We start from the raw sequence: 24,302 nt of genomic DNA, 5'->3' as shown, positions 1-24,302 counted from the left end.
GAAGAGTGATATGAATGCTAGTGTTGTGTCGTTAGCAAACGATTTGTCAAAAGAACGAATCTTTTGAGTGAACGTACTGAACCGAATCACTTCATGTTCCTTTCTCAGTTCAGTTGAACTCACTCTGCCGCGATCGTTCCGGTGGGAGGATTCTATGATGATGATTATCATGATATGATGATGATGATTCTATGATGATGATTATCATGATATGATGATGATGATTCTATGATGATGATTATCATGATATGATGATGATTATTCTATGATTCTATGACTCGCTGAATCCTCTTCGTCAGCGAACGACGCAGCTACTCGTGGGTGCGGGAGGGGCTGAGGAGGGAGAGAGGGACTCCGCTACAGAACATTTAGTTTTAAAGGATTTCTTATTTTAATAAATGTTTTTACTTAAAGGAGGTCTTTTTAATTCATTGTTGATTGCACTTAAGTTTATATTACATTTTATTATTATTATTATTTTTGTTTTATTTTGACTGAACGAGGACTCTCATCCGGTGATTCTATTCCGGTTATTCTCATCCGGGGATTCTCAAAGATTCGTTCAGTGAGTGAACGAGGTCTCATCTGGGGATTCTCGAAAAGAGTCGGTCAGTGAGTGAACGAGGTCTCATCTGGGGATTCTCGAAAAGAGTCGGTCGGTGAGTGAACGAGGTCTCATCTGGGGATTCTCGAAAAGAGTCGGTCGGTGAGTGAACGAGGTCTTATCTGGGGATTCTCGAAAAGAGTCGGTCGGTGAGTGAACGAGGTCTCATCTGGGGATTCTCGAAAAGAGTCGGTCGGTGAGTGAACGAGGTCTCATCCGGGGATTCTCGAAAAAGAGTCGGTGAGTGAGAGATCGAGGTCTCATCCGGGGATTCTCAAAAGAGATTCGTTCAGTGAAAAGGATTCTCTTCCGGTGATTCGCGCATCAGGGATTCGGTCAGTGAACGAGGATTCAAGTTCGGCTGTGAACACACCTCAAGATCTTCTCTATTTGCTAATTCCTCGCGAATGTCACTCGTCCTTGTCCGTGAACGCACCGGGCGTCTTTTTTTTTGCATTGTCCCTCAGTCCCCCCAGTGAACGTGAACCTCGGGTCTGAATCATTAAAACTAGTAACGGATTGTTTGGCTGCGTTCAGGAAGTTGAAGAAATTGCAGTCAGAGCTCCATAAGCACAGAGTTATTGATTTGGTGAATGAACGAACGAAGCCAAAGAGCTGTTACGCCTATTACAGGTGATGTAAATGTACAATTTTGTAGCTCAACTGTGTAGTTATTTTCATGTGAGAAAACACAACAACGCTAAAAGCAATCCGGGATTCAAAATATGTTCGTTTATTATCTTCTTCGATCTCTCAACACACATCCATCAATGTCAAGAGAACAGCGCACTCAAGTGGTCAGTAGGTTCCACTACAGTTATTGTTATCGTTTGACATTAATGATTAAATGTGCTTATAGAGTCAGTAATTTGTTTTGGTTTTTACTATGAACATCCATTAAAACGTATTTGATTGTTCAATCCAGTGTTCATGTTGATTTCAGTGCTTATGTTTTAGTAGAAGTGAAGCTGTTGTGCTTTAGTTTAATAAATGGACACAGCACTAAACTTTGTTTTTGGTTGTAAGTTTCTTTTAAACTTTGGGATCAACCGTCACTTTTTAGTTATTTAATTATTTCTCCGTACTGTGCGAGTCGACCCAGAGCCATTGTTCAGTCACACACAGTCTTCTGAACCGCAAAGAGGAGCCGCACGTCAGACGTAGGCAGGTGGAGAACAAGACCTACCTGGAAATAAGTGACCTGCTGGTCTCCACCTTCACTGAGGCTGGAGCTAGCCATGGTAAAAGACCAGACCCGGCGGCATGGGTGGGCAGTGTTGCCCACTAGCCGGCACCATGTCAGTGCCGGCCCACTAGCCGGCCATGTCAGTGCCGGCCCATCATGTCATCTGGTCTTTTACCATGTCAGTGCCGGCCCACTAGTTCGTGAGGGTGTGGGCGTGAGTGGGCCGCCCACTAGCCGGCCATGTCAGTGCCGGCCCACCATGTCAGGGCCGGCACTAGTGGGCCGGCCCACTAGCCGGCCATGTCAGTGCCGGCCCACCATGTCAGGGCCGGCCCACCATGTCAGTGCCGGCCCACCATGTCAGGGCCGGCCCACTAGCCGGCCATGTCAGTGCCGGCCCACTAGCCGTCACCATGTCAGTGCCGGCCCACTAGTTCGTGAGGGTGTGGGCGTGAGTGGGACGCCCACTAGTGGGCCGGCGCTAGTGGGCCGGCCCACTAGCCGGCCATGTCAGTGCCTGCCCACCATGTCAGTGCCGGCCCACTAGCCGGCCATGTCAGTGCCGGCCCACCATGTCAGTGCCGGCCCACTAGCCGGCCATGTCAGTGCCGTCCCACCATGTCACCTGGTCTTTTACCATGTCAGTGCCGGCCCACTAGTTCGTGAGGGTGTGGGCGTGAGTGGAACGCCCACTAGTGGGCCGGCCCACTAGCCGGCCATGTCAGTGCCGGCCCACCATGTCAGGGCCGGCACTAGTGGGCCGGCCCACTAGCCGGCCATGTCAGTGCCGGCCCACCATGTCAGGGCCGGCCCACCATGTCAGGGCCAGCCCACCATGTCAGTGCCGGCCCACCATGTCAGGGCCGGCCCACCTGCCTACGGGAGAAACAACCTCCGGTCTCGGGTCTATTTTCACTTTACCATGTCAGTGCCGGCCCACTAGTTTGTGAGGGTGTGGGCGTGAGTGGACCGCCCACTAGTGGGCCGGCCCACTAGCCGGCCATGTCAGTGCCGGCCCACCATGTCAGGGCCGGCCCACCATGTCAGGGCCAGCCCACCATGTCAGTGCCGGCCCACCATGTCAGTGCCGGCCCACCATGTCAGGGCCGGCCCACTAGCCGGCCATTACAGTGCCGGCCCACTAGTTCGTGAGGGTGTGGGCGTGAGTGGGACGCCCACTAGTGGGCCGGCGCTAGTGGGCCGGCCCACTAGCCGGCCATGTCAGTGCCGGCCCACCATGTCAGTGCCGGCCCACTAGCCGGCCATGTCAGTGCCGGCCCACCATGTCAGTGCCGGCCCACTAGCCGGCCATGTCAGTGCCGTCCCACCATGTCACCTGGTCTTTTACCATGTCAGTGCCGGCCCACTAGTTCGTGAGGGTGTGGGCGTGAGTGGACCGCCCACTAGTGGGCCGGCCCACTAGCCGGCCATGTCAGTGCCGGCCCACCATGTCATGTGGGCAACACTGACATGGTGGGCCGGCACTAGATGGGCCGGCCCACTACCCACCGACAGAGTTATTGATTTGGTGAATGAACAAACGAAGCCAAAGAGCTGTTACGCCTATTATAGGTGATGTAAATGTACAATTTTGTAGCTCAACTGTGTAGTTATTTTCATGTGAGAAAACACAACAACGCTAAAAGCAATCCGGGATTCAAAATATGTTCGTTTATTATCTTCTTCGATCTCTCAACACACATCCATCAATGTCAAGAGAACAGCGCACTCAAGTGGTCAGTAGGTTCCACTACAGTTATTGTTATCGTTTGACATTAATGATTAAATGTGCTTATAGAGTCAGTAATTTGTTTTGGTTTTTACTATGAACATCCATTAAAACGTATTTGATTGTTCAATCCAGTGTTCAGGTTGATTTCAGTGCTTATGATTTTAGTAGAAGTGAAGCTGTTGTGCTTTAGTTAAATAAATGGACACAGCACTAAACTTTGTTTTTGGTTGTAAGTTTTTTTTAAACTTTGGGATCAACCGTCACTTTTTAGTTATTTAATTATTTCTCCATACTGTGCGAGTCGACCCAGAGCCATTGTTCAGTCACACACAGTCTTCTGAACCGCAAAGAGGAGCCGCACGTCAGACGTAGGCAGGTGGAGAACAAGACCTACCTGGAAATAAGTGACCTGCTGGTCTCCACCTTCACTGAGGCTGGAGCTAGCCATGGTAAAAGACCAGACCCGGCGGCATGGGTGGGCAGTGTTGCCCACTAGCCGGCACCATGTCAGTGCCGGCCCACCATGTCAGTGCCGGCCCACTAGCCGGCACCATGTCAGTGCCGGCCCATCATGTCACCTGGTCTTTTACCATGTCAGTGCCGGCCCACTAGTTCGTGAGGGTGTGGGCGTGAGTGGGCCGCCCACTAGCCGGCCATGTCAGTGCCGGCCCACCATGTCAGGGCCGGCACTAGTGGGCCGGCCCACTAGCCGGCCATGTCAGTGCCGGCCCACCATGTCAGGGCCGGCACTAGTGGGCCGGCCCACTAGCCGGCCATGTCAGTGCCGGCCCACCAGTGTGGGCGTGACCACTTACCGTATATCTATAAATATTGAACCCAGACGAGATAAAGTGAGACGTTCAAGTGAAAGATGGCGAACATTGCGGTCATTATCTCTGGAGCTCTGGAAGATTTGTCGAAGGATAACCTGGACAGGTTCTGCCACAGGCTCCTGAACCGCAAAGAGGAGCCGCACGTCAGACATAGGCAGGTGGAGAACAAGACCTACCTGGAAATAAGTGACCTGCTGGTCTCCACCTTCACTGAGGCTGGAGCTCCGAAGGTGTGTGAGGAGATCCTCAGGGGGATCGGATGCAACAACGAAGCAGAGTCGCTGGGTAACATTCATCTTTGATCCAAGTCAGCTTTTTACTCGTAAAGGTTCCATATTGGTGCGTCCGTTCCATGGCGTTTCTCTGCCGCCAAACGTGACGACATCGATGGCGCAGGTGTTTCTGGACAACACTGTTGCGGGAGAAACAACCTCCGGTCTCAGGTCTATTTTCACTTCACTCATGAGCTGTCAAACCCGCGTTTTTAAAACGGAAGTGAAGGAAACACAGCCGATCTCGTGGACATCTGCTTTTCGGAGAACCATCAAATGGACAAAAATCACTTTATCTGTCGTTTATTCAAGATACAACGAACAATAGTGAACTAAAAATGTGCATTTATAATACTCATATATATATATATATATATAAAGAGATTTAAAAAAGAAAATATGTTTTAAAATGGAAACGTATCTGATTTAATATAACAATAACAAGATTTTGTTTATTTTATGTATTATTTTTAATAGCGATCATGAGAAGGAGAAACGATATATTTTGATAATGTATATCTTCATGGGTTGTTAAATCGAAGCATGAAAGTCACTATCAGGCAAGGGATTGACGGCCTCGACTAGGTAACCGGATGGTTATTTTCAGTTTGATATTTTATTATTAAGTTTACATTCTCTTTGTTAAGTACGCCCTTCTCAATTTCCCAAAGGAGACCTCCTGAGGGATCAATAAAGTTTTACCTTACCTTACCTTACCTTACCTTCTCATTGGCGGTGGCCTCACCTGTTAACGTAGCGGAGAATATAAAGGGATGCGTCATTCAGTCTGCCCCTCTCCTGTGACAGTCGGCTGATCTGGTGCAGGTGTCGGGCGGACAACGTGGCGTTCAGGGACGTATGCATGGGGTACGATCAGTGCGCGGTCCTGTTCCCCGGTATTCGGGGCCGTAATTTACTGTGACTCATAAAATAAGGTACCGCTTCCTAAATGAGTTGTTTATTTTATTTTATTTTTTATTTTTATTTGTTTTACTTGCATTGGGAAGGACGCTGTCAGTAGAGCTGTTAGGGTGAGACACACCTGCATGTGCGGGTGATGAAGTTATTTTTCCGTCTCTGGATGCGCTTTGACGGGAACGGATGTTGTTCTGGAGTTCGTTAGTCTGAGGTGTTTGCAGCTTTATTTTTTAATAGCGATCATGAGTAGAGAAACTATATAGTTTGATAAAGTATGTCGTTCGTTTGTTTAAATTGATATATGCTTTACAAGTGTGTATTTATAATGCTACTGTTTATACCTTAATATGTTGTAGTTATTGTGTCAGAATAAAGACAATGTTATTATTTATTTAACTTAAAAAGATAATCTGAAAAGACAAACTTACCAATGAAGAATTAAAGTAAAGTAACGTTGAATATTTAGAATTGTAGTATTATAGTCTAAAGTGCTTCAATTAATCTTAGTTCTGAAATTCTCCTTCTCTATCTTCAGGTCGACACTTTGTGGACGAACACCAGGTATCTTTGATCCAGGTCAGATGTTGGCTGGTGGAGAACAAGAACTACCTGGAAATAACCCCCCTGTTGGTTTCGACCTTCACTGAGGCTGGAGCTCTGAAGGTGTTTGTGGAGATTCACAGGGAGATCGGATGCAACAACGAAGCAACGTCACTGGGTAACATTCATCTTTGATTTTTGATCTTTGAAAATCTAACATTTACTATCAAACACTTGGCTCTAAAACGTTGAATACTATATATTTAAAAAAAATTTAAATGAATTATTTTGACTTATATCAGTTTATTTTTTGTCGATTTATAGCATTGATTAAAACCTGCTTATTTAATATTATCGGTATTTTTAGTTAAAACAGATGAAAAGGAATGAATGTGCGATAATAATTGTGTTAGAAACCGGATGTTGTCTGACAGATAAACACCTGAAATAGTTGTTTTTTTTTACAATTTGACAGTGAATGAGCCAAGACAAGACATTTTTTCTACACATTTTTTGGTGCCGAAACCCGGGATTACAACGAGCCACGGACACAGAAACGGAGAAACACCTCAGACGTCTGAAGAGGAAAGTAGAACAAAAATGGAAAGAATGAGAATAAAGCGAGGAGCGATCAGAAGAGCAACGACGCGTCTTTTGAACCAGATTGACGGAGAAATGACGAAGCCAGATCCGGACATGGATAACTTGAGCACCTTGTTGGACATGTTGTCCGCGAAGGAGAGAACTCTACTTGAACTGGACTCTGACATTGAACAGCTCACGGCGATGGAGGATTTGGAGAAAGAGGTTGAAACGACGGAGATCTATAAAGAAGGCGTCATCTCTTGTAAGAGCCGCGCTCAGCTCATGATGAGGCAACACGTCCCTTTGAGGGATTCATATATACTCGAAAAATTACACACAAAAAAGGAGAGAAAAAGGAGACTCAACTCACGCAACTTCTCGTTGACGTCGCACAGCTGAGAGGATCGCCAACACCACCTGAAGCTGGTTAGCTGGATAAGATGACCAGCCACCTCCAAGTCCCCTGGACACGGAACCAGACGCTCAGTTTCTTTTTTTTTAAAGTATTGTCTCTACGGAGCGAAGCGGCCTCATCGTTTTTGGTCTCAACGCACCCGAGCCACGATTCAGGCCTGCAACGTTTATTTGTAATAGTGATAGACGAACTGGTCACTATTTTGAGTTTGGACTGCCTTATCAAGTGACATTTTGATAAGTTAAGCTGTAGGTGTTTGAAACGCACCGTAAAAACATGACTGTTGCCGGTCGCTGCGTGCGCATGCGCCCCTTTCAATTCAGCCCGTATTTATCTGTCATTTATTCAAGATACAACGAACAATTGTGAACTGAAAATGTGTATTTATAATATTCATATATACATATTTTCATATGTTTTAAAATGAAAGCGTGTCTGATTTAATATAACAAAAAACAAGATTTTGTTTGTGTTATGTATTATTTTAATAGCGATCATGAGTAGGAGAAACTTTATTTATTTCGATAATGTATCTCGTTATTTTGTCATTCGTTTAAATTGATATATTCTTTATGAGTGTGTATTCATAATTGGTACTGTTTATACATTAATATATACATTTTTGTTGAACTTGTTTATTGTCAATTCACATCAATCAAAGATGACATATCCATAATATGTAGTATACATACAACAAGGTACTCCTATTTAAGTCACCCATCAGGTAGATACAAGAAACACAGTAATACAAAGGCAAATCAAAAAGAAAGAAAAAAAAATCCCCTTGGCGTGGACCACTGCGAGCAATGCCCATTAACCCTAACTCTTGATTTAGGACTTTTGTAGAACACTTGAATCCACTTTTTGAATGTTTCATTGAAGCCCATATGCTTTAAGGTATGTTGGAGAAAGACCCAGTCAACCATGTCGAAGGCCTTTTCTGTGTCTAAGCTAAGGAACATTGACATAGTTTCTTATTTGTATACGGTTGGCTGCAAGTTAAGAGCTTTTCTGATGTTGTCAGTACCTTGTCTGTTTTTAATAAAAACCTGTCTGATCTGGCTTTTTTATTAATTTATGAATATATTTCTGTATCCTGTTTGATATAATAGATTTCAGAATATTAAGATCAACACAGAGGAGGCTAATAGATCGATATGAGGCACATAAAGTTGGGTCTTTATTTTCCTTGTAAATTACGCTTATTAATGCCTCTGACCATGAACCTGGTGGATCTCCCTTAGTCAAGGAATAGTTATAGATTCTGCATAGAGCTGGACATAACTCACTGATAAATGTTTTATAGTATTCGGCAGGGAAGCCATCAGTACCTGGTGCTTTGTTGTTTTTAAGTTTAAGAATGGTGTTTTTGATTTCATCTTCTGAGATGATCATATCAGCCTCCTCTGTTGTCAAACTGTTTAGTTTCACTGATTCAAAAAATGATTCAATATTTTCTATTTTGTCGGGTCCTTCATGCCCTTTGTATAATGTGTCATAGTAAGAAGCAAATGCATCTGCAATTTCTTTAAGTTGTAGTAGCATCTGATTATTTTTAGGACCTTTAATTTTGTGCACTACTCTACTGGCCTGAGCTTTACGCAACTGGTAGGCCAGCAGGCGGCCTGCTCTGTTACCCATCTCATAGTATTTTCTACTTGCAAATCAAAGTGCCCCTTCTGCTTTATATGTCAAGAGATTATCTAATTTCTGTCGGCTTTCCTTTAGTAAATCAAAAGTAATCCGATTTTTTGCTCGTTGATATTCTATCTCTAATTTTCTGATTTCTTTCTCTAATTGCAATTGTTCATTTAGCTTCTCCTTCTTTTTTCTAGATGAGATGGCAATAATATATAGCTCCTCATTACTGCTTTAGCGCCATCCCATAGTGTAGATAGTGACACCATATTATTATCATTAATAGTAAAGTATTCAGAGAGTTGTTAGGCAATGTCGTTTCTGATAGTTTCGTCGTTAAGTAATGACACATTTAATCTCCAATATTTTGTTCCATCACTTTGCCCTACTTGTAAATTTAGTGTGACTGGGGCGTGATCAGATATGTTTATGGGTTCTATAGTGCATTCAACAGCTCTACACATGTCAGAACTTGAAATAAGAAACATATCCAGTCTTGAATAGCTGCCATGAACCTGTGACATAAAAGTAAAGTCCTTTACTCTAGGATGGCGCAAGCGCCATATATCAACTAAACTCAGTTCTTCAATCATACACTTCAGGGCACGTGATTTTTTGGTTAATGGTCCTGCGGGAAGTCGGTCCGAGTTCTGTCTCAAAACACAATTGAAATCACCTCCAAATAAAATAATTCCTTCTGCATGTTTAGCTAGTAATAATGAAATATTTTTATAGAAGTCTGCAGCGTTCTCATTTGGGCCATATATGTTAACAAGTGTTATTTTTATGATGCTTATGAATCCGATGACCATCACATATCTCCTGCTCATCTTCTATTGTAGTTTCATGTTTGAAGTATGCCAGTTTGCCTATAAGAATGGCAACTCCTATTTTTACCATGTTTAAAGGAAGCACTAAATACCTGATCCACCCATTCTCTTTTCAATTTTTTATGTTCATTTGTGTCTAAATGAGTCTCCTGGATCATTGCTGTAGAACAGTGCAGTTGTTTAAGTTGAATAAGTATTTTTTTCCGCTTTATAGGATTATTTATACCCTTTACATTGTAAGTCACAAACTTTAACTTGTTCATAAGTTAGTGAATAAGTAAACTCGTCATTCCCTTCTTCTCAAAAACCCTCCACATTGTAAACATTTCCCGAAATCTTCCATTGCTGAACTCGAACAAAAACCCAAGATAATAATGAAGTTTCAACACGGTCTCAAGGTAGAACAAAACACACACAAAAACTATATAAACAAGATTCAAAAATAACTTCCACATACCCGACTGGTCCCTTAGTTGTCTTATGCAGCTATTACATTTTCAAACCTGATAGAGCCAGTTGCCCGATTGTATCCTGGGCAGAGGATGGTGACACTTCCTCCCGGGGTTGACACACCCAGTGTGAGTCTGCAGCTGTGGTCAGGTTCACTAAGCAGTCGCTGCACATGAGGAAAGAACTCGCTTTCAGAGCCGTCGTTAAGCTCCGTCAAAAGTGGAAAAATATAAAGTCAAAGTCATCCTAACTGTATCACAGTGAACTCCAAGCGTTTTTCAAACTCGCCATATCCGTTTTGAGGAAATCACTCGGGCTCCTGGAACAAGGCTTTAACATCCGTGCTCGTCAGCACCGCGGGCCGCGCTCCTCGTCTCCTCCCGGCTCTGCTCCACGTATCACCGCCGCTCAGCTCCCGCTCCACCCGGTGCCCTTCATCTTCTCGCATCTGAATATCAAGTTCGCGCAGCGTTGGGACGGCATCAATTTTCTCGCCTTTCTTCGTTGACATCTTGAGCGGTGGGGGCGTGGGGTGCATTCTCTGCTCCGAATTTCCTTCACTAGAAACTTGACTATCTCGTCAACTTTCCATTCATCATCACTTCTCCTCTGACGACTATATTCGAGAGTTATGTCATCTGGAATCATCTTCATTATAATTGGACTCTGCAGCTAAATGTGGACAAAACTGAAACTCTGGTGATAGCTCCTGATGATAAGGTTCCAGGGTTGAGTCAGTACTTGGGTGACTTAGGTCAGTCTGTCAAACTGAGCCTGAGAAACCTGGGTGTTGTATTTGATAAAGACATGTCTCTTGTTCAACACTGCAGAAAACTGACCAGAAACTGTTTCCTTCAACTGAGAAAAATCTCTAAATTTAGGAAAATGTTGTCGGAACATAATCTGGATCTTGTAATCCATTCGTTTGTGTCTTCTCGCCTGGACTATTGTAACAGTTTATTTTTATGTCTTAACAAGAAGGATCTGTCTCGCCTGCAGTTGATTCAGAACTCTGCAGAGAGAATTCTGACCTGCTCAAGTAGAAAAACTCACATTTCTCCGATCCTTAAAACACTTCACTGGCTTCCAGTTTCTTTCAGGATCAACTTTTAAATTCTAGTTCTTACTTTCAGAGCTATTCATGGTCAGGCTCCTCCTTACATCACTGATCTGATCCAGCCTTACACCCCAGCTCGGGCTCTGAGGTCTGTGGATCAGAATCTACTTATGGTTCCACGCACACGGCTCAGGACCAGAGGAGAAAAATCTTTTCAGGCTGTTGCTCCTAAGCTTTGGAACGATCTTCTCTCTCTTTGTGCTTGATGGATCTACTCACTCCTTCAAGAAACATCTTAAGACGTTTTTATTTGTTCAGGCTTTTACTTGATTTTCTGGAAGTCCTGTTGTGTTATCAGTTTTATCTTGACTTTTAAACTATATACTTTATTGAATATTGTTTTGATTGTTTAAGCGCTTTGTGACCCTGGTTTAGAAAAGCGCTATACAAATAAAAATTACTAACTTACTTACACAGTAGGCTTCCATAGGTGTTGACACTACACCCAGTGACTTCGAGCTCCTAATTTGACAATTTCACATTCATCTTATAGCTGCCTTAATGCATGGACATCAGAGGATCTCTTGACAGGATTTAGATTTAGCAGCCTTGACATGTGAGCACTGATCCCAGATATTTTCTTCCAAATCTATCTTGCAGCAGAGTGATGGCGCTGTCATAGTTTGCCTCAGTTAGAGTCAGTCCTGCTACTGTTTTCGCATCAGGTCCAGAGAGATTTTTAAATAGGTGAACTTTTCATGTTTGCAAAGTAAGTAAGTAAGTAAGTAAGTCATTTTTATTTATATAGCGCTTTTCCAAACCAGGGTCACAAAGCGCTTAAACAATCAAAACAATACTCAATAAAGTATATACTTTAAAGTTCAAGATAAAACTGATAACACAACAGGAGTTCCAGAAAATCAAGGAAAAGCCTGAACAAATAAAAACGTCTTAAGATGTTTCTTGAAGGACTCAGTAGATCCATCAAACGCAGAGAGGAAGATCGTTCCAAAGCTCATTTGTGTGAATTGCAGTCTCATACATGCTCCAAAACTCCCGCCATTCACTGACATCTTCGTGGTATTTGTCAATAATAAATTTGTGTATCTTCACGCACTGTCTACGTCAGACCTGTGTGCGGCCTTTTGACTTATGCGGCCCTCGTAAAGTCAAAGTGTGATCATGTAGAAATGGTTCTAATGCATTAGCAAATGTATTTCTTATTATTTTACATTTTCACATAACACTTATCTACTTTTTTCACTCTCCTTTTTTGTGTTTAATTTTTCGAGTATATATGAATCCCTCAAAGGGACGTGTTGCCTCATCATAAGCTGTGCGCGGCTCTTACAAGAGATGACGCCTTCTTTATAGATCTCCGTCATTTCAACCTCTTTCTCCAAATCCTCCATCGCCGTGAGCTGTTCAATATCAGAGTCCAGTTCAAGTAGAGTTCTCTCCTTCGCGGACAACATGTCCAACAAAGTGCTCAAGTTATCCATGTCCGGATCTGGCTTCGTCATTTCTCCGTCAATCTGGTTCAAAAGACGCGTCGTTGCTCCTCTGATCGCTCCTCGCTTTATTCTCATTCTTTCCATTTCTGTTCTACGTTCCTCTTCAGTCTGAGGTGTTTCTCCGTTTCTGTGTCCGTGGCTCATTGTAATCCCGGGTTTCGGCACCAAAAAATGTGTAGAAAAAATGTCTTGTCTTGACTCATTCACTGTCAAATTGTAAAAAAAAAATTCAGGTCTTTATCTGTCAGACAACATCCGGTTTCTAACACAATTATTTTCGCACATTTCATTCCTTTTCATCTGTTTTAACTAAAAATACCGATAATATTAAATAAGCAGGTTTTAATCAATGCTATAAATCAACAATGTTACTCATCAACATAAATTAACTGATGTAAGTCAAAATAATTCATTTAGATTTTTTTTTAATATATTTAGTATTCGACGTTTTAGAGCCAAGTGTTTGATAGTGAAAGTAAGATTTTCAAAGATCAAAAATCAAAGATAAATGTTACCCAGTGACGTCGCTTCGTTGTTGCGTCCGATCTCCCTGAAGATCTCCACAAACACCTCCAGAGCAGTGAAGGTCAACACCAGCAGGGAAATTATTACCAGGTAGATCTTGTTCTCCACCAGCCACTGACCTGGTTTAGAGATACCCAGTGTTTGTCCACAAAGTGTCATCCTGAAGAAAGAGAAGGAGAATTTCAGAACTAGGATTAATTGAAGCACGTTAGACTATCATTATTCTTTCTATTCAACTCACGATCTGCAGCAGCACATGCTCCTGATGGAAGCATCTCAACTGAAACACAAGTAAGATTTTACTGAACTTTGAGAATAATCATCTCAAATTCAAGTTGAATTTCATCTATTTCTTTCGGAAATTAATTGCACAAACTCGACAAATACATAAATGAATTACTCTCGGGGGAACCAAGGAACCAGCTGATGATGCAAAAGAATTAAATAACATTTACTTGAAAGAAGAACAAAGAGCATCACGTTACTTTACCTTAATTATTTTATGGGCGAGTTTGTGTTTTCAGATAATATTTGTAAGTTAAATGAATAATAACAATGTCTTTATTCTGACATAGTAACTACAAAATATTAAGGTATAAACAGTACCATTATAAATAGACACTTGTAAAGCATATATCAATTTAAACAAACGAAGAAACACGTATCAGACTCCTATACTCATCTTCGCTGTTGTCTCTGATGCATCCAACAATGGCAGTGTCGTCAAGATACTTCTGGACGAGACTCAGCTCTGAGTTGTAGCAGAAGTCTGAAGTATAGATGGTGAAGAGGAGAGGGGCCAGTACTGTCCCCTGAGGTGCTCCTGTACTGCACAACACAGTGTCATACTTGATGTCCTTCAGCCTGACATACAGTGGTCGATCAGTAAGATAGTCTGAAATCCAGGAGACCAGACCAGGGTACACATGCATCCGTGTCAGTTTGTCCTGGAGCAGAGTGGGCTGGATAGTGTTGAAGGCACTAGAAAAGTCCAGGAACAGGATCCTCACTGAGCCACTTTCTTTATTTAGGTAGGAGTAGGTCCGATGCAGGAGGTGAACAAACCGCGGGCCAGGAGACAAACTGCAGGGGTCTTGCGCGTGCTGGACTTGTGGCCTAAGAGTTTTTATCAGTGTCTTCATCAGCTGCGAAGTCAGTGCAGCGGGCAGCAGTGAGGTTGAGGGGACCTGCTCAAACCTGTTGAAAAAGTTGTTGAGACTGTTCTCCACCGTGTCCACTGCAGTCAGAGAGGACTTGGTCTTGTGTACAGTGATGGTATTAACACCATCCCAGACCTCTCTTAGGTAGGTGTCCTTTGCCTCCGTCAAGCATCGCTTCACCTCCTGCTGTGTTGACCTCATGGGGTCCCTGTCCCTGCTCCTGAAAGCCACCTTCTTCCTGTTAAGGACATCCTTGACCTCCTTTGTTACCCACGGTTTATTATAAGGGTAACAGCGGACAGTCTTAGCAGGGGCAACAACGTCTTAGCAGAAATTATGTTAGCTGTCCTTGTGTGGATCTTCTCACAGGCAAATGGCAGCGCTCGGAGGTATGTACACACAGCACGATCACGTGGCTGAACTCGAGTGGTAGATAGTATGGGCGCAGGCTGATAGCCAACAGTTCTAAATCCTGACGCAAGACTTTCTTCAGAGAAACATGTCCCGGACTATACCAGCGCTTTTTCATGTACATGATGAGACCTCCTCCTTGGCACTTCACGCAAGCATGTGCGTCACTATCCACTCTTACGGTGGTGAAGCCCGGCAGGTCCATGTTAGCATTCCGAGACAGCTGAGTGAGCCATGTCTCTGTGAAGATCAACAAGCTGCTCTCTCGGTAGATCCACTGGTTGTCGAGGGCAGACAGCTCGTCAATCTTGTTTGTCAGTGAATTGACGTTCCCCATCTTGATCGTGGGATCGATGGTCTGTGACGGCTCCGATTGTCCGTTAGCTTAGCCTTTATTCTCTTGCTGGATCTATATACACGATACCGGCGCTGAAGTTCGGTCAGGATATCATGACGATCTCCAGCCCTGCCATTGCCATTGACTTCAGTGACTGCAGATCCTCTCTTGAGTAAACAAGACGATTCTCTCCATGTTCAAAAGTATCGATCGAAAAAATTATAATACACATAGATACAATACAAAAAGTCACAAACAACTTATTGTTAACCGTTGACTCGGGTAACTCTGCTGTTCCAGTGCTCCTGGACTTAACTGCAGCTTTTGATACGGTGGACCACTAAATTCTTTTACCACACCTGAATTAATGTGTAGGCATCAAAGGTATAGCTTTTATAGCTCCCTCGTCTCAGACTTTGTTTGACTGCTTAAATTATGTCAAATCCTGGATGAAAAGAAGCTTTTTAAACCTTAATGATGAAAAAAACTGAAGTCGTCATCTTTGGACAAAATGGTTGGTTGTTTTTGAAACGTGCTTTATAAATAAAATCTGACTTGATATCATTTTTTTACTTTTAAAAGTCTAAATGCAGTATTCATACAATATTTTGAATGATGGACCTGAAAAGTCATTTAGAGAATTAATTAAAGAAATAGTTTCACTTCCTAAACCAGGTAAGTTATCTGGAACAGCCACTGCATCTGTTCTGTCCAGAACGACACCTCCAAGTTTTTAAAAATACGTAATTGATCTACTTTAGATGATCTGTTGATCGATCCTGACTTGGTGACGTCACTCAGTTGTAGAATTTGTGTCGAGCGAGAGGAGAAAAACAATTTGAGAGATCGCTCGGATCTCAAAGGAGAGAAGGCGGTCGAAGTGATGACTCAGGGGCGAGTTATCGCTAAGTATGACAGGTGGAGGAGTCATGGAGTGCATTGTTTACCTCAGTCTTCATATTTTCGCAAAATAATCTATAATTAGACTGAACAAATATAATTCTACTGATCATCTTATTGCATATCCGTTTTAATTACGATCAAATCTGCGTTCAGTTACATTGAAAACGACTTTGTTGTGTGTTGTTTTAATGTTAGTTAATGTAGCAAGATTGTTATCATTGTGTGTCGTTTGTGCGGCTGCGCATGCGCGTAATTTGCTAGAAAGCGTTTTGAAACCCTTTACCATGGAGAGTCAAAGTAATCAAACAATGATTTAAAACATATTTACGTGCTCTCATGAAGTAACCACTTGATGACTGTCAAAACGTTGTTAACTTAATTTTCGAATTTCAAGTACGATGTGTTTTTGGTTTTATAATAATAATAATAATAATAATAATACTAATTATTATTATTTTTATTTTTTTTGTATTATTATTATATCGTCAAACATAATGAAAACATGAGAATAGACTTCAAGTGGTGACTGACTAAGGGTTCTGTATTAACAAGTAATTTGTTTTATATGGAATGATTATTAATGTAACTTTATTTTGTTGGTAATGTATAAAACATTTTGCTCTATCAACTCTCTTATTATTTTAATTCCTATTCTTTAATTAATTTCCAAATGTCATATTACAGTATGACGTTTAGGAGATTGATCTCTCGTCAAGTTCAGTGAGCAGTGGAGTTACCTGTTACCAACTTAACATGGAATATAATCGGCACATTGTCTTTTTTTCGGCTAAAACCTTAGAACCAAGGCAGTTGTTTATTTACAGAAGTAGTTTAATTAATTATTATGTTGTGTTCATATAAATAAATGTGATTGTGTTCTTGTATATTGAATATGTCTGTTTTGATGTCTACAAACAGTAATTGTACTATAGTTGGAATATTCTGTAATTATAAATCTACAAGGATTTAATTTATTTAGAATAATTGATGTAGTTATACTAATGGGCCACTAGATGGTATAAAACATGAACTTAAATGAAAATTACTTAACTACGAGCGTTGATAAAACGTTTTTTTTGTAGATCATCAAATTCTACTTTATAAATAACTGAATACTAATGAAGCTAATTTTTGGATCAATTATTTTCAAACAAATTACTTGTTTTCATCTGTAACATAGTGAAGGACTGTGCATTAAATTCACTAAAATGGGGCAACAGTGCCACCTACTGTTATTATAGTTGTTTGTTCAATTCTGCCCTTTGAACTGTACAACTGAATTGTGGGATATTCTCATTGCCTCGAGGACTGCAATGAGGCAGGAGGATGAGATGCTCTGTGAACATTATTGTTTAAAACTATGATAGAAACACCTTTTTCATTCTATTGTCGTACTTTATATTCTCTTTTGTTTAGTAGCCGTAGTATTGTATATGTTTGTTTAGCGTGTAACTTATATACATGTTGTGTGGTGTTTCTAGAGCGAAAGAAACGAGTGTGTGAGCGATCCATCCTCAGACAGTATTTACGTGCAGGACTGCAATGAGAATCCTACAAAATAAAAGACAAGGGATCCACCACGCGCAGCTTCATTGGTCGAATCAGAAGCGGAATGAGCCAAAGGTTACATATCGAACAGTCAAAGTTTATATTTAGATTAAATTATTCTCTGTCCAAAAATGTATTTATTATCCGTTTAATAATAGCGATGTGAATAAAATACTAATAAAGTAAACAGAGGTCGGATCTTTGTCACGTGTTTACTTCATGACAGCATGAAAATATGTTTTAAATCATTGTGCTCGAACTCCTGTGTTGTTCTCGGTGTTGTCTTGATCTTTGAAGTATGTACTGTTTTGAGTATTGTTTTGATTGTTAAAGCGCTTTGTGACCCTGGTCTCGAAAAGCGCTATATAAATATATATTACTTACTTACTTACTTACTTACTTTGACTCTCCACGGTAAATAGTTTCAAAACGCTTTATATCAAATCCCGCGCATGCGCAGCAACGATACTGTAGGCTGAATGAGCTTCGTCTCTGTGAGAGAACTGTTGTTTTTGAACACATTACTTACATTTTCATTTAAGTTCATTTTTTATACCATCTAGTGGCCTTTGAGTATAACTACATTGATTATTCTAAATAAATTAAATTGTTGTAGATTTAAAAATACAGAAAATTCCAACTATAGTACAATTACTGTATGCAGACATAAAAACAGACATATTCAGCGTGTACAAGAACACAATCACATTTATTTATATTAACACAACTTAATAATTAATTAAACTACTTCTGTAAATAAACAACTGTCTTGGTTCTAATGTTTTGCAACATTGGATCCTCCCATTTTCCATGGGCAGGAAGACGAGGGATGAGAGGCTTTGATGCCCAGTGTTGATGCTCAACAGAAGATAATAATAATATACATTTAATTAGTGGCGTCATCAAGTTTGCGACGTCACTGCACATGCGCAGCCGGAATACTGTAGACTGTCTCGATCCTGTACTGACAGGTTCGCCCTCGAAACTCGCCAGTTCCTAAACCTGTCGATGTTGTTTATTTGTGTGTTTATTTTGCTTCGACCAAGTGTGTAACTTACGTGGATTTGTATACTTTTTGTAAACATTGAATACAAGCCGCTTATGAAAACAAATATTGATTGATAGATACAATTTCATAATCTCTCCCTGTCAAGTCTGTTTGAAACTTCTCGAGTGACGCAGAAAATCTCACTCATCAGGATCACTAGCAGTAAGATTATTTCACAACAGCAAACACTCACTGATCTTTACAACAACCAGGTAATAAAGAAAGCAAAATCCATCATGTCAGATAGTACTCAAGTACTACAAGCTTCTTCCCTCTGGTTCTCAGACAACCAACAGCCAAACAAACCGCTTCAAACACTCATTCATCACCTCTTCCATCTCACTACTTACTCCACACAGTACAGACAGACCCACCAACTCACCTATAGCTCGTCCCACAGTATCTTAGTGTATGCTTTTATATTTTATGTTATTTATCTTTTTTCGTGCGTCACTGTCTTTGTCTTAACAGCAGCATAACCAATTGCCCCACAGGGACAAAAATAAAAATCTTGAATTTTTAATCTTTTTATTAAAAAAAAAAAACAGTGTATTTTATAGATCATAATCATTTTTTACATTTTATAATTTTATGATTTTTATTCAAGTAGATGAATGTTACCCAGTGACGTCGCTTCGTCGTTGCATCCGACCTCCCTGAGGATCTCCACACACACCGTCAGGTCACTTATTCCCAGGTAGTCCTTGTTCTCCACCTGACCTGCGGCGGCTAATGTCTTACTACACGCTCAACAAATGGACACAAATAAAACGCAAAACAGCAGATTTGAATCTGCCAAGTAGCAGATGTTAATCTTAACTTCCCAGAGACATGCTGGGAATCATTAGTGAGAAAAGTTTTGAGACGTTTTTTTTCCTTGAAGTGAAAATAGGTTATAAGTCGTTTTTTTATTGAAGTGAAAAGGTTATGGTGTCACAACCTGGACAATTGTATGAGAGCGCTCTCCTGAGATCCGAACGATCTCTCTGGACTTTTTTCTCTCTGAGCGCTCGCTACAAGGTCTACACCATGTCAGACTTGATCGACAGATCACCTAGAGCAGTGCTTCTTAACCTTGTTGGAGGTAAAAAAAAAAAAAAAAAAAAGGGAGGTCGCTCAGATGCCCGCGACAAAGTGTCTGAAAGTCGGGCAAGTCCGCATGGGTCTCCCCGCAAAGGTCGTGAGGTCCTCTTCGCTTTTTTTCCGGTTGTTTGTGATTGGATAAAGCTGGTCGTGGGCGACACCAGCTGCCAGGAGCTCGTCCAAAATCGGGGGGATGTTGGTCACTCTCTGGATCAAAGATACCTGGTGTCGACGTGAAGAAAGAGAATGAGAATTTCAGAACTAATATTAATATTGTTAGACTATAATTATTCTTTCTATTCAACTCACGATCTGCAGCAGCACACGCTCCTGATGGAAGCATCTCAACTGAAACACAAATAAGATTTTACTTTTGAGAAATAATCATCTCAAATTCAAGAGACAGAAAAATAACTTGTCACCGACACATGCAGGTGTGTCTCACCCTAACAGCTCACCAAGGATGGCAGTTGTTCTGGTCCGGCGGGTTCCGTCAGTTGTGAAAACTACGGAAACTCATTCTGCTGACGTGATCCAGAGGCTGTTCTCCTCTCGTAAAAGAGTGTCGAGAGCAGCCAGTGCCATGGAACGGAGCTTCTCGGCGCGTCGTCCTGGGAACCTACGGGGTCGCGAAACTATCGCCCCTGATGACGGGACATTTGGTGACATTTTTGAAGATCAGGATCGCCATGGAACGGACGCACCAACATGGAACCTTTACGCGCGGGTTTTCTCGCCGTTCCGAGACCAGACGAGGGCGAGGAGCTACCGCTCCTGCTGGTCAGGCAGCTGGAGAGATGCGTGCCTTCACTGAGACTGGAGCTCTGGAGGTGTGTGTGGAGATCCTCAGGGCGTTCGGACGCGCCGGTGCGGGTGACTTTTTGGAACAAACGCGTGCTTCCCAGCGAGACGTCGCTAGTCTCTCATGCGTTCGACGCTGACCGAACGCTCGTCCACAAAATAATCCCAAACAATGAACTCGATACACTGTGGCTCAAAGCAACGACGTTACTACACCGTAAAGTCTGTGCAAAACAAGAAATAATCCATGAAATAATCGGTCAGCGTTTGTTCGAAAAAAGCACCCGCACCAGCGCTTTTTTGTTCGAAAAACTCACCCGCGAAAAGCGATTCGGGAATTAAACCGACGCCTTCTGAGGCACTGACTTGGATCAGAATTCTTTCACTTTTCAAAAAAAAATCTACCCGCGTCCGAAAAGCGATTTGGGAATTAAAGTAGATGCGCTTTTGTAGTCCCGCACCCTCACCGACGTCTTCTGAGGCACTGACTTGGATCAGAATTCTTTCACTCTCACACACACACAGGGAGCAGGTTGAGCCAGTGACACTTGCCCTGCTTTGCGATCATGTAAGTAACTTCGTACGAGTGTTGTTGTGTTCTTGTATTGACTCCAATACTGACTCCATGCAGCTTTAGTTTTGCCGGTGCGAGACTAGAGTTGCTGAACCTTGCAAATCATACGGATAGGACGCTCACATGTGAATCCATGTTGTACATATTCGTCTAGCGGCTGTTCCAGATAACTTACCTGGTTCGGGCAGTGAAACAATTTCTCTAGGTCATTATTTTTCTTGCATCAGTCTGGTACTGAAGGTTTTATCTAGTGCCATTAAAGTGTACTTGTAGATGGCGCCATCGCAGTGTTCAACCATTGTGCCAGTTGAGAACATTCGGCAGCTCTTTGGATTAACCCGCATTGATATATAGGTGGTTGAGCTGACACCCGTCCACGAAGTCCTGGGTCAACTCTCTGTACTCCTGATCGTCTACGGCCAGTTGTCGTGGTGTTGTCGATTGTGATCTTTTTGTTAAAATTGTTTGTGTCTGTATATTTATATTTTGATCTTTAAATGTAAAATTGAATAAGAAAAAACGTGTCACTGGTTCAACCGGCTCCCTGTGTGTGTGTGTGTGTGTGTGTGAGAGAGTGAAAGAATTCTGATCCAAGTCAGTGCCTCCGAAGCGCCGGTGAGGGTGCGGGCCTACGAAGGCGTCACCGCTTGAGTCTTTCGGGCATCTTCCCGCATCCGAAAACCTATGATTGTGCTTTAGAGAAGGTAAGAAACATTAAAACAGGGAAGTCTTAAAAGACCAACCCATAAGTGAAACCACTCCCACTTACCAGCAAACTTTCTTCCAAAGCTCAGTTGAACGTCTGGCAGCTGACAAGACAACAACGTCTGCCAAGAAGCACGTCTTCTTATGACCAAGAAATCGTTTCCACAGACACATGAACTCTCAGTCAAGTCACAGAAATTCAGAGAAAACAATCTTACACAGAGAATAGCAAAAAAACAAGAAATAATCCATGAAATAATCGGTCAGCGTTTGTTCGAAAAAAGCACCGGCGCTTGTGGTGTTTTCGATCTTTTTGTTAAAATTGTTGGTGTCTGTATATTTTGATCATGTCACTGGCTCAACCGTGTGTGTGTTGTGTGTGTGTGTGTGTGTGTGTGTGATCGATCCAAGTCAGCCTCCGAAGCGCCGGTGAGGGTGCGGGCCTAAGAAGACGTCACCGCTTGAGTCTTTCGGGCATCTTCCCGCATCCGAAAACCTAAAAACAATTATGTTTTATAATCGACGGACATGGGAGACAATTCGAGATGACGAGAAAATGTTTGTGCTTTAGAGAAGGTAAGAAACATTAAAACAGAGAAGTCTTAAAAGACCAACCCATAAGTGAAACCACTCCCACTTACCAGCAAACTTTCTTCCAAAGCTCAGTTGAACGTCTGGCAGCTGACAAGACAACAACGTCTGCCAAGAAGCACGTCTTCTTATGACCAAGAAATAGTTTCCACAGACACATGAACTCTCAGTCAAGTCACAGAAATTCAGAGAAAACAATCTTACACAGAGAATACCACAAATGCATGCCAACTTTACAAGTACAGCAGCAAGAAAAATTCTCCAAAGATCAAAATATAAATAAAAACAAATAAATTATTTTAACAAAAAGACTGACAACATCACAACAACAGTATTTTACTAAAACACACCTTCAAGGATTGAGCCCAATCTTGGACACAACAGTGTAAACAGAGAAGTCGATCTGACGTCTCACAAGTCACATTTTCAACATGAAGGCTGAAGAAACCAAATCAAAACTACAGGCAGAGAAACACTTGGCAGACGTGTTGAGCGCATTGAACGCACCTGGCAGACGTTGTTGTGTTGTGGTGAAGTTAGTTTCATATTGGATATTCGTCAGACATTCGCTCCAGCGAGTCATTGCCTGATACACACCCGAAGAGAGCTCACTGAAAGCAGCCGCTAGAACTGCCAAGAGTCACTGAAGCTCCAGACAAATTCAATCAATTTTGCTTTGACAAACGTTAACATATGAAAATCAATTTAAAAATGTTTTGAGAGGTGCATAGTAAAAAACAATGAATACATATTTAAAATATGATTTAGTTCTATGATCTCAAAGTGATTTTGATTGATTGTATCCAAACATCTGGGACTTTGAACATCAGGGAGAGAGATGGTGTCACTGTGCCACAGACGCCGCCTGCCACTCTACTAAAAGTCGTTTAGCCTTTCTGTGAGTCTCTCTCTCCCTCACACATGCACACTTAAAGGCAGAAGGGTAACACAGCTTTGTTCTGCTCCTGCTCTCAGCTGTGTAGCTACCTCGCCCAGTTTGAATGTTTACAGTTTACTCCAGTGTTCAGGTTGACTTCAGTGCCTATGTTTTTAGTAGAAGAGAATTGTATGGCGCTTTATTTTAATAAATGGACACAGCACTAAACTTTGTTGTTGGTTGTTATTTTTTTTTTAGATTTTGGCCGGGTCTGTCTCAACTACAACACAAATAAGATTTACTTTTGAGAAACAATCATGTAAATTCAAGTAGAATGTCCTTTTTTCCCCCCCGAAAATGAAGCGCACAAACTCGATAAATATAAATGATTTATTCTTGGGGGAGCCTTCATCATCGGCTGGTTCACCAAGGTAGGCATTTGTTCTGGTCCGGCGGGTTCCGTCAGTTGTTAAAAATACGGAAACTCATTCTGATGACGTGATCCAGAGGCTGTTCTCCTCTCTTAACAGAGTGTCGAGAGCAGCCAGTTCCGCGTTTGGTGTACCGGTGTTTCTGGGCGGGAGTGCCATGGAACGGAGCTTCTCGGCGCGTCGTCCTGGGAACCTACGGGGTCGCGAAACTATCGCCCCTGATGACGAGACATTTGGGGACATGTTTGAAGATCAGGATCGCCATGGAACGGACGCACCAACATGGAACCTTTTACGCGCGGGTTTTCTCGCCGTTCCGAGACCAGACGAGGGCGAGGAGCTACCGCTCCTGCTGGTCAGGCAGCTGGAGAGATGCGTGCCTTCACTGAGACTGGAGCTCTGGAGGTGTGTGTGGAGATCCTCAGGGCGTTCGGACGCGCCGGTGCGGGTGACTTTTTCGAACAAACGCGTGCTTCCCAGCGAGACGTCGCGAGTCTCTCATGTGTTCGACGCTGACCGAACGCTCGTCCACAAAATAATCCCAAACAATGAACTCGATACACTGTGGCTCAAAGCAACGACGTTACTACACCGTAAAGTCTGTGCAAAACAAGAAATAATCCATGAAATAATCGGTCAGCGTTTGTTCGAAAAAAGCACCCGCACCAGCGCTTTTTTGTTCGAAAAAGTGGTGTTGTCGATCTTTTTGTTAAAATTGTTTGTGTCTGTATATT

General features: G+C 42.3%; 2 long non-coding RNA genes across 2 annotated transcripts; one reads left to right on the top strand and one right to left on the bottom strand.

Annotated features, from left to right (window-relative positions):
• The first annotated feature begins 735 nt into the window (after positions 1-735).
• LOC148062424 (uncharacterized) lies at positions 736-7,531 on the top strand. The gene is made up of 3 exons (XR_015709216.1): positions 736-800; positions 6,081-6,263; positions 6,561-7,531. It is a non-coding gene; the product is annotated as an uncharacterized LOC148062424 (long non-coding RNA).
• Positions 7,532-19,264: 11,733 nt separating this feature from the next.
• On the bottom strand, positions 19,265-20,256 carry LOC148062423 (uncharacterized). Its single transcript, XR_015709195.1, has 3 exons — positions 20,048-20,256; positions 19,899-19,937; positions 19,265-19,811 (listed from the first exon to the last, which is right to left on the bottom strand). It is a non-coding gene; the product is annotated as an uncharacterized LOC148062423 (long non-coding RNA).
• Positions 20,257-24,302: the final 4,046 nt, after the last annotated feature.

The sequence above is a fragment of the Callionymus lyra genome, chromosome 17 (genome assembly GCF_982586985.1).
Source record: "Callionymus lyra chromosome 17, fCalLyr1.hap1.1, whole genome shotgun sequence".
NCBI classification, from domain to species: Eukaryota; Metazoa; Chordata; class Actinopteri; order Syngnathiformes; family Callionymidae; genus Callionymus; species Callionymus lyra.
This window is presented reverse-complemented; position numbering and strand designations above follow the sequence as displayed.